The following is a 10709-nucleotide window of genomic DNA, read 5'->3' as shown; positions in this document are numbered from 1 at the left end:
TGAGGGCGTGGGTTTAGGGGTCCCGCAGGCTGTGGTCCCGGGTGAGGGATGCGAGCAGCAGCTCTAGAGGGGAACTGGGGGAGCGTGGCTCGGTGAGGGCGTGCTCGGAACACCCTCATCCCCGAACTTGTGGGATACAGCGTCGCACAAGAAGAATTCAAAACCGCGAGAAGAGGAGGACGCGGCCAGGCTGCACCCAGCCCCGGCGCCGCTGTGGGGAGGAGAGGCAGGCCGGGCTGAGCGGGGCCGCGGGGACGCGCGCTCCCGGGCTTCTCCGGAGTCGGCCGGGGCCAGGCCCAGGACTGAGGCCGGACCGCGCGTCCCACCCCTCACACCCCTGGAAACACCCTCAGGGTTAGTAACACAAGCTCTGGGCCCCCCCGAGCCGGGGTTGAGTTTCTTTTTTCTTTTTTTTTGAGACGGAGTCTCGCTGTGTCGCCCAGGCTGGGGTGCAGTGGCCGGATCTCAGCTCACTGCAAGCTCCGCCCCCCGGGTTCCCGCCATTCTCCTGCCTCAGCCTCCCGAGTAGCTGAGACTACAGGCGCCGCCACCGCGCCCGGCTAATTTTTTGTATTTTTAGTAGAGACGGGGTTTCACTGTGGTCTCGATCTCCTGACCTTGTGATCCGCCCGCCTCGGCCTCCCAAAGCGCTGGGATTACAGGCGTGAGCCACCGCACCCGGCATGGGTTGAGTTTCATGAAAAGCAGCCGGTTGCATCCTGGAGCCAGGAAAAGAGGCGCACAGGGGCCGGCGGGCCAGGGCCACGGAGGAGCAAGACCCTTGGGGAGAGGCCCGGGTCTAGGCCGGGGCCAGGGGAGCGTGGTGGAGACCTCAAAAATGGCAGCACACGGAAACAGGCGAAACAATTAAACGTAGCGCTTGTGGTAGTTTAAACCACACAGGGGCAAACGCTGTGACTCTGCCCGGATTCAGAGTGGGGGTCTGTGGCTCTCCCCGCAGGCTGCAGGGACCGGGCTCTGGGGAACCAACGGAAGGTAACAGAACGAGGCTGCTTTTCCTCCAGGCTGTTCGGTGCCGACACTTGTTCGCTGACTCCTGACTTAGAGTCCCGCGTGGCCAGAGAACTCTGGGTGCTTCGGGGCCACCATGGTGAGAGGAGAGGCCACCCCACCAACGGAAGAAGCGATGGAGACGGTCTTTACGACCTAAGAACAGAAAGAGTTTCTTATAAGCAATCTGAAAAGTAAATATTTATTTATTTATTTATTTATCCATCGAGATAGAATCCTGCTCTGTCGCCCAGGCTGGAGTGCAATGGCACGATCTCGGCTCGTTGCAACCTCCGCCTCCCGGGTTCAAGCGATTCTCCTGCCTCAGTCTCCTGAGTAGCTGGGATTATAGGCGCCCGCCACCACCACCAGCTAATTTTGTATTTTTAATAGAGACGGGGTTTCACCATGTTGACCAGGCTGGTCTTGAACCCCTGACCTCAGGTGATCCACCTGCCTCGGTCTCCCAAAGTGCTGGGATTACGGGGGTGAGCCACCGTGCCGGGCCAAAAATCATTTTTTAAATGACCACATGAAAAGTAAATGTCCTGTATCACAGAGCATTTTCTGAGGAAAATGAAAGCCACAGACCCAGAAGACATTTGTGACACATATGAAAAACAAAAACTCATTTTCGAAACATACACAGCATTGCTATGAATCATTTAAAAAAATGATTTCATCTCCTCTACAGAAGCCTGAGTGAAGGACAAGGACAGATCATTATAAACCAGGGAGCTTGAAGAGCTAGTTAACAAGCACAGAAAATATGTTCCCCCACACTGTTAATCAAGAAAATTAAAACTGTAATGAGATGCCACATCGTATCCATGGGATTACTAAAAGTAGAAAGTTCCACAATACCCCTTGTTGACGGAGCAGGGGAGCAGCAGAAGCCTGCAGGAGATGAGACTGTAAACGTGCAAGGACATACTGGAGAAGAGTTGACAGTATCTCACTCAGGTGTATCAAGCCAAGTGCTGAAAGAAGAATTGGTTGTCATAAAGAAAACAGAAACCCAGCCTGGATGTAGCTTATCCCTCCAAGGAAAAGTTACAAAGAAGTTAAAATGAATGGGCTGCATCTCTGTGTAACAATTTGGATCAATATCAAAGACACATTTGTTAAAGCAAGGTGTACAATGAAACGTGCAACATGAAACCATTTGTCTGTTTATTAAAACACAGAAAACCTAACTCCACCTGGCTTATGACCACACACGTGTTAGAATTTGAAAAAAAGGAAAGGGAAGGAGGCTGGCTACACGTGCACTTTTGGAAAATTTCAGCCTCTGAAGGTCTGGGGCACCAGGCAGAGACCACGGCAGCCTTCAGGGATATGAGGCCAGTCCTTCAACTACATTTGCAAGGTTTTGTTTCTTAGGAAAATATTTAAAGCAAATATTTCAAAAATGACTAACTCTGAGTGGTAGGGAGTCGCCGTTTTATAGATGATTCACTTTTTCCTGGGCTTGGAATGTTTCATTTTTTAAAAGGCAAATGAGATGCTGCCTTTCCAACAGATAAAGGCTTAGCTGGTATCTCTGTCACTGCCCAGCAGTGCCTGAGGATGCGGGGGCAGCTGCCCAGCACGGAGGCCGGGCGGGTCTGGTCCGCGAGCTCGGGTTCTCATCCTCTGCACATGCATCTGCTCCTGTGCGTCTCTGTGCACACGCTTGTATCTGGATACAGAGTCCTGCGCCCCGTGTAGATGCACAGATGTGTGCATCTGGGTAGATGTGCTGGTTCACTGTGTGAGCATGCACGGACACTTGTTCACAGTGTGTGTGCATCCCTGCCGTGTGTACATCTGGACAGGACCCTGTGCTCCCTGTCTCTGTCGCTGAGATGTTTCCTAGCTGTGCACAGAATTCACTCTCCTACTGGAGGGCTCTGACTGAAAGCCCTGATGGGGCGGGCCTTCTCTTGACGCTTGGTTAACGTATACCTGTTCCATCTGTGTGCCCACATCTGCTCTCCTCCCTCCCTCCTTCATAGCACTTACCCCTCTGATACGGTTTGCTGGTGTCCCCACCCAAATCTCATCTTGAATTGTAGTTCCCATAATCCCTACGTATTGTTCGAGGGATCCCGTGGGAGGTAATTGAATCATGGGGGTGGTTGCCCAGATGCTGTGGTTCTCGTGATAGTGAGTTCTCTTGAGATCTGATGGTTTTATAAGGGGCTTTTCCTCCTTTTTCTAGGCACTTCTCCTTGCTGCTGCCACATGAAGAAGGATGTGTTTGCTTCCCCTTCTGCCATGATTTTAAGTTTCCTGAGACCTTCCAGCCATGCCGAACTGTGAGTCAATCAAACCTTTTTCCTCTATAAATTACCCAGTCTCTGGTACGTCTTTATTAGCAGTGTGAGAATGGACTAATACGTTCTCCTAATGTTGTATATATGTGTTGGCTCATTTGTCACTGCCTGTCCATCTCCAGTCTCTACAATACGAGATCTGTAAGAATAGGGACACTGTCTATATCAGCTGTTCATGGCTCAGTCCCAGTGCCTGGAACAGCATGAGGCATCTGGCATGTGCTTGACAAACATTTGCAGGGAATATATGTGCATGAACATGCATGTGCGGAAACAGGTGCATAGGAACATGGATTGTGGACGTGCCTGTATGTGCGTGCATATGTATACCACTATGTGTACATAGCTTATTGTGTATTTGCAGTGAGGTTTTCAAACCTCTGTCTTGTTTCCAGGATTTCCTGAAGACACTATCACAGTCAAGTGGTCTGCCTGGTACTGAGCCATCAGACCACCCAGCATGTCCTCACCCACATGGACAGGTGACAGGGGGCTCTGAGTATGCCTCAGTGCACCTTACGCGCCTGTGAAGGTTGGGAGCCTGAGTGCAGCTCCTGTGGCACTGCCCACGGGCAGGGAGATGCCTCCTCAGTGCTCCTGACCCTCGGTGGAGGAGTGGCCAGCGTGTCTGCTGGCAGTGCGTCCACACAGATGTCCTGCACCCAAAGGGCAAGTGGGAAACAAAGGAAAATGTCTGTCTGAAGGAAAAGGCAAAGCAATTTGGATTTCTGCGAGAAAATGAGACTGCATGTGGCACTGTAAATCCCCTTGCTGTTGAACTTCTCGCGCCCCCCAAATACACCCTTCATATTGACATGTCTGGAACCTTAAACTGAACCAAGTTGAAAAGTGAGATTAATTAGGGCTGAGTTAACAGTTAACACATACAATGAAATATTGAATGAGGCTTACTGAGCAAACAAGAATATACAGACGTGGAGGAGACAAAGAGGATATTAAAAATGCAGAGAGTGATGAGGCAGATAGCTGCGACAAATAATGAAAAACAGTAAAGGAGATAAGGCAGATACTGGAGGAGCAAAGAGTCTCTGAAATAGATGTCGGTATCGAAAGATGCTAAACACGCTTCTAAAGAGGCTTTCTAGCCGACACAGGGAGCTCACTGATGGATGAAGTAGAAACATTTTTAAATGGAATCAAACAGGGCAAAGCGGGAGAAGAAAAAGAAGCAGGTAAACCAGTAAATTAACTTTCCTTGCGTGTGCCGTATACTATTTGTGAGCGAGCAGTGAATGCTGTGGATCCCTGGAGGGGCTGGGGGCTGCGGTGGGAGGGGTTTCGCTGCAGTGAAGCAGAGGTGGTGCCTTTGGACCTCTTCTCCTGAACCTTCAGGGAGAGACGCAGAATATTCAAAATGTGAAGATGCAACGATTCAAATGAGTGTGCAGGTTTTCAGGGTGGTTGCTAAACCCAAAAAGACCGACAGCTTCGGGCGAAAGACTGCAGAAAGACCAGCTTTAAATTTTTACTGAAGCAGTGGGAAATTTACCTCGTAAGCCTTGAAAACTTCCCAAAGGGGTTCCTGTTCGTTCCTGTGGATCCTAATGGGCCAGCGTAGACCTGTTAGTCAAAAGAGGATTTACCTACATTGCACACTCGTTCGGACTGGCAGGGAAGTCAATGCCACTTCCAGATGTTTGCAGGGCATGAACCCTGTCCGTTCCCACGCCCTCCAATGGCTGTTACACAGGGATGCCCACTTCTGGACAGAAGTGATTCATGCAAAATGAGAACCATGACCACAGAAGGTTTTGTGCATTTGGTTATTTCAATATTTAAGTGTATGCATGAATGCTCAGGGTAAAAACGCTTGGAGTTTAACTCAATTAAAAATGTATACATTATTCATCTTCTATGGACTGTCCACCATGTAACCCAGAGAGCTGAGGGGGTAGAAATACATTCATTCATTCACTGTCTCCTTAAATATTTACTGAGCACTTGTTGCACGTCTAATAACTCCTTGTTGTAGGTTCCTCATGGTGGCTCTGCAGGAAGGATGCAGAGTGTCCTGAGGGGCTACTGGGAAAGTCCACTTGGGGTTGAGGGATCTGGGAGAGCTCCCTGGAGGAGGAGGTGTTGGACTACAGCGATGGGAACATGGAGGAGCTGGAGCGAGACGTGGGTGCCAGTCAGCACAAGAAAGACCCGCACAGAGAAAGTCAGGCTGGGGTGAGAGGGAGCCCCCCGAGCTGTGAGCTCAGCCTGAGACCATGGGAAGCCACCGAGGAGCTGGGGAGCCAGGCTGAGTCTGACCCCACTGATGCAGATTCCTCTGTGGGCTTGGGGAAGGCCAGAGACAGAGCCGCAGGTGGGGGCTTTGGTGAAGGGAGCGAGAGTGTGAGCCAGTGCCATGTAGAGAGGACAGATGCAGGGATGCCAGCCAGGGTGCCCTTGGCCAAGAAAGAAAGGTCCAGCAGGCGCAGTATCAGAGCAGGGTCCCAGAGGAAGGCAACAGGGACAGTTCTGGTTTCTTACCTCGGCCACTAGGAAGATGGTGATGCTCTGAGGGTGATGAGGCCACAGGGTGGGAGGGAGGAGGAGGAGCCTCCCCCTGCAAGTTCTGTTAGGGGGGCACACATCAGTGGCTCCCCACCACCCTCTGGACGAAGCCCAGAGCACAGAGCACTTGAGGCTACTGGGTGTCCCTGGTCCCCGCTCCGCCAAACAGCTCTCCTGTCGCCGGCCTAATCTCCATGGCCAGGCATTCTGAATCCACGCATCCAGCTCCCAAGTGGTTCACAGGCTCCCAGCTCAGGCCACGTGCGTGTGCTGTCTCCCTGTGGGAGAGGCTCCTGTCCTAGACCCATGCACCTGCTCCCAGCTCGGCCCTCAGCTTAAAGGCCCCTTCCAGGGTCAGGGTCCCAACTGGGAACCCCCATTCTGGGCTCTGCAAATGCCTCCCAGCACTTACTCCCCACAATGCTCTGTCCGAGGGTCTTGGCCTCTGGCTTGTGAGCTCACAGAGGGCCGCGCCCTTGCACTCACCTTCCCGTTCACCTGCAGGGCCAGGCCTTGTGCCGGCATAGAGGTGAATGGGCACACGCTTCCCATCTGCTGGGGAGATTCTCGCTCTGCTGGCTCTGCCTCACCCCTGGGGGCTCTGCCAGCTCCTCAGAACCCTGAGTCTGGGGCATGACGTGGCCTCAGGTCTGGGCCAGATGACGTAGTGCAGGCTCTAGGCCCCGGGACAGACGTGGCACTTCCTGCATCAACTCTGTTGCTGGCCTCACCAGGGCTTCCCTCCCCAAGCCTCAGGGGCTGCGGGGTACCCACCCGCTCCACAGAACACGTGCGCGGGCCTCCAGGAGATGGTTAATAGAACGGATAGGTTTTAGGGAAGTTTGTTTTTATAGCTCTTACATTTATTTATATTTATCAAATATGTACCCATCACTAAAATCTCTTCCGAGCATTTTCAAAAATTAAAGAGTTGCATCTAAAAGTACTGACCTTGATGTTCAGCGTGTGTGGGTAACTCCCCAGGCCCAGAGACATCAAGAGCAGATGTGACAGCAGCCATGGCTGGTCAGGGGGCCGGGGATGCGGGAAAGGGGTGGCTCTCAAATAGTCTTGACAAGCAGCTGAATATGGTTGTGTCAGATTTGGAAAGTGCAGCCTGAGAATTTGAAATCCGTTCATTCCCCACCCCCCAACCATTTTTTCATGTATTCATTCATTCAGCACACCCTGAATGAGCACTCTTTTATTTGATACCTATCCAGGGGCACTGCACAGGCTCATGACCGTCATACGCCCAGTCTGACCCCATGGTGTGCCTGAGCAGAGGACTGTTAGCAGGTGGGTCCTTCCATCCTCCATGATAAACGCTGAGAAAAGAAAGATCAAGGGCTTCAGAGCCCGTGGGAGGGATACAGACGGGGGCTGGGCAGCTGCTAAGAAAACTGCCTGGGCCACAGGGTGGCCGTGACCATGAGGAGGGGGGAAGGACCCAGAGGAGCGGGGGAATCCTTGCTGTGGAAGGCACCACATGAGCTGCGTGAAGTCAGAGTCAAAAGCAAACCCGTCTCCTCCTGACAGCGGGACCCAGGAGGCAGGACAACCTGCCAGAGAGGCTGAAGGAGGTTCTCTCGCTCTGGATCCTCGACAAGAAAAAGGAAGAGGGTCTCCCCTGCTTCCCTCGCCCACAACAGCTGATCTTCCAGAGGTCGGCCGTTTCGTTCCTTGTCTTCAGAATCTGGTGGAGTTGGAGGCAGACACCTGAGGTCAGGAAGGGAAGGTGAGACCCGACCCAGGAAAGCTGAGTCCTCCTGAACCCTCAGGGCTGGGGTGAGGGGCCAGTGCCCGACCCAGACACCAACACAGCCCTGCAGTGAGAGGCGATCTCAGCAGATGGACGGGCACTGCCCGGATGATGAACTGGTCAGCACTGCAGTGGCCCTCTTGGCCTAATTTGCCCACCTGAAGAGCTGCCAGGTCTCCAGTGACCCTAGTATCATGGCCAGGAGAGGAGCAGGGTGACCTGAGGGTGCAGAGAAGGTTCTGCTGTGATCAAGTCCCCCTGCCAGCTCAGAGGCTCAGAGGTTTGGGAGGGGAGGGGTTTCCTGTTAAAGCAGCAGGATCCCTGTGGGCCCAGAGGGAAACAGACATGGCGGGCGTCCCATGGAGTGGGAGTGAACAGGAGCAGGAAGGAGGTGGGTGCAGCCCCCACACGGGCCTCAGGTCACACTGGACGTTTCCTCAGCAAGTGTCACCTGGGTGGTGACGAATGGGGGAGGAGAACAAGTGGAGTGCAGAGAGTAGCAGTGTGAAGCTGCACCGCCTGGTCCCCACTCGAGGTAAACAGGGTTTGCTCTGCTGGAGGAGCCCACCCTGGCTGCAGACACGGGGCAACCATGTGAGAAAGGTCGGACCCAGGCCCACTCGCCTTCCACATGCGTCTTAGGGATGGGGATGCCTGCGCCAGCAGCAGCCTTGCTGCCCCTTCGTCCCCCAGTGCACCTGCCAGGGCAAAGCCAACAGGGAGTGCCAAGGACCTGAAGGGGGAGGCGGACTTGACTCTGAGGCAGGGCACGGACACCAGACCATGTGGAGGAGCAGCTGAAACAGGGCCGGTGGCAGCAGCCACCTGTGAGATGTGCCAACCAGTGAGCCTTGTTTAGTTTACCATTGCCATGGCAAGACCCAGAAGTTACTGCCACTTTCCATGGTAAAAACCCAATGACCCTGAGGTTTCTGCCCCTTTTCTAGAAACTTCTGCATAAAGCAACCCTTAGTTAGCATGTAGTTAAAAGTGGATATAAATATGATTCGGGGCTGCCTCTGAGCTGCTGTGCTGGGTGCACTGCCCACGGGGAGTCCTGCTCTTCTGGGACCAGCCCCCTTGGCTACCGCAGCAATAAAAGCTGCTACAGCACCCGCTCACCTTGGAATTCTTTCAGGGGCAAAACCAGTAACAGACCTGGGCTAAGCCCCCATTTTGGGGTCTGCCTGCCCCACATCAGACCTGCCCAGGGTTGCCCCACCACTCCTAAAGGAAGATAAGACGCGGGTAGGGGCAGCCACCAGGCCAACTGTTCAGATTGCCCGATGCCAGCTCCTTTGCATCCTGGAACCTGGAGACGCAGGGCAAGCCCCAGCACCTGGGTGCTCAATGGGGGAGGCCCCTGAGAGGTGGCCACAGGCAGGTCTGGTGGCCGCCGGGAACCTGGGGGAGGCCCCTGAGAGGTGGCCACAGGCAGGTCTGGTGGCCGCCGGGAACCTGGGGGAGGCCCCTGAGAGGTGGCCACAGGCAGGTCTGGTGGCCGCCGGGAACCTGGGGGAGGCCCCTGAGAGGTGGCCACAGGCAGGTCTGGTGGCCGCCGGGAACCTGGGGGAGGCCCCTGAGAGGTGGCCACAGGCAGGTCTGGTGGCCGCCGGGAACCTGGGGGAGGCCCCTGAGAGGTGGCCACAGGCAGGTCTGGTGGCCGCCGGGAACCTGGGGGAGGCCCCTGAGAGGTGGCCACAGGCAGGTCTGGTGGCCGCCGGGAACCTGGGGGAGGCCCCTGAGAGGTGGCCACAGGCAGGTCTGGTGGCCGCCGGGAACCTGGGGGAGGCCCCTGAGAGGTGGCCACAGGCAGACGCTTGGGTTTAGGCACCTTACCCCATTGCCTGGTCAGGCCCCAGCCCCTGCTCACCTGGAAAGCAACAGGAAGGGACGTCAGGCTTCAAGTGTGGAAACCATGTGTGCGGGGACCTGGAGTGGGAAGCAGCTCCCAGGCCTGGCCTGAGGCCCCTGGCATCTCCCTCAGAGGGGAGCAGAGGGAAGCCTCTCCTGGGACGCCACTAGCTTTGCTTCTGGGCCCTGCACTGTTGCATGAGTCTGTGTGATTCTGCCGGATTCCACCTTGCTCTGCATTGGTCTGCCCGCCGCCTCAGCCCCGCTAGCCTCTGGAATCCAGCCCTCCTGCAGCCACCCTTCCTCCTGGCATCTTTCTTATCCTACCTTTGGTTTCCACCCAATGACTGTTCTTTCCCTCCTGGAAGTTACCACCAGGACACCTCCAAGCCCAGCCCCTCTCTGGACATCACATCATTCCTGCTGTGGTCTGAAGGTTTCTGTCCCCTCAAAATGTATTTGTCAAATTCTCGCCCCCAAGGTGATGGTATTAGGAGGTGGGGCCTCCGGGGGGTGATGAGGCCATGGGGCCGAGCCCTCCTGGAAAGGATTGGTGCCCTTAAGAAAGAGGCCCAGAGAGCTCCCTCGCCCCTTTCACTGCAGGACGACACACACAGCACCAGCTTCTATGGGGCACTGGCCTCGGCCGATGCTGACTCTGCTGGCACCTCGACTTCCTGGCCTCCAGGACCGTGAGAAATGAATTTCCATGGTATTTTGTTACAGAGCCCAGGCCGACTAAAACAATTCCCGTGCTCGCTGGAGAATCAGCAGGTGCATTTGCGTCTTAAAAACACCTTCAGTGGCACCAGCTTCCCCCCACGGCACCGGTTCTCGTCACTCTCCGAGGCTGCCCTCACCTTCGCAGGCCGTGAATTGTTAAGAGAATTTAGCCACAAACCAGGCAAGAATCTTTCCTACGTGTCAGCAGCCAGAAGGCTTTGTAGATAATATTCTTCTTTAAAATTCAGTAATTATGTATCTAGTTGCTACCAACCAGAGAGAAAAATATGCATATTAAAAAGTCCATAATTACATAATAAGCACTTACTGTCAGTTGCATTCTGCTGCCGTGTACTCTCTGTCCCCTTTATCTTAAAAAAATTCAAAAACAATTACCACAAACACTAAAATAAATCAAGCACCAAGTGTCAGGTTAATGCAAAATTAGGGGTTTACTTTGAGCACATAGATAAGTTTTAATTCAGATGCCATCAGTCCTAACCACATGGGATCTGTGG

General features: G+C 54.0%; 2 long non-coding RNA genes across 4 annotated transcripts; one reads left to right on the top strand and one right to left on the bottom strand.

The window, feature by feature from the left end:
- The first annotated feature begins 142 nt into the window (after window positions 1–142).
- LOC105489780 (uncharacterized) lies at window positions 143–10675 on the top strand. 2 transcript variants are annotated; one of them, XR_011614245.1, is made up of 5 exons: window positions 143–354; window positions 3215–3311; window positions 7076–7151; window positions 7392–7590; window positions 10195–10675. It is a non-coding gene; the product is annotated as an uncharacterized lncRNA (long non-coding RNA). The 2 variants fall into 2 exon arrangements; XR_011614244.1 differs by lacking the exons at window positions 7076–7151; window positions 7392–7590; window positions 10195–10675 and adding an exon at window positions 3725–5269.
- On the bottom strand, window positions 1029–5968 carry LOC105489781 (uncharacterized). Of its 2 annotated transcripts, XR_011614242.1 has the most exons (4): window positions 5829–5967; window positions 4840–4910; window positions 1876–1991; window positions 1029–1167 (listed from the first exon to the last, which is right to left on the bottom strand). It is a non-coding gene; the product is annotated as an uncharacterized lncRNA (long non-coding RNA). The 2 variants fall into 2 exon arrangements; XR_011614243.1 differs by lacking the exon at window positions 4840–4910 and having other exon boundaries at window positions 5829–5968.
- Window positions 10676–10709: the final 34 nt, after the last annotated feature.

The sequence above is a fragment of the Macaca nemestrina genome, chromosome 15, assembly GCF_043159975.1.
Source record: "Macaca nemestrina isolate mMacNem1 chromosome 15, mMacNem.hap1, whole genome shotgun sequence".
Classification (NCBI taxonomy): domain Eukaryota; kingdom Metazoa; phylum Chordata; class Mammalia; order Primates; family Cercopithecidae; genus Macaca; species Macaca nemestrina.
The sequence above is the reverse complement of the archived record's forward strand: the minus strand, read 5'-3'. Positions and strand labels throughout refer to the sequence as shown.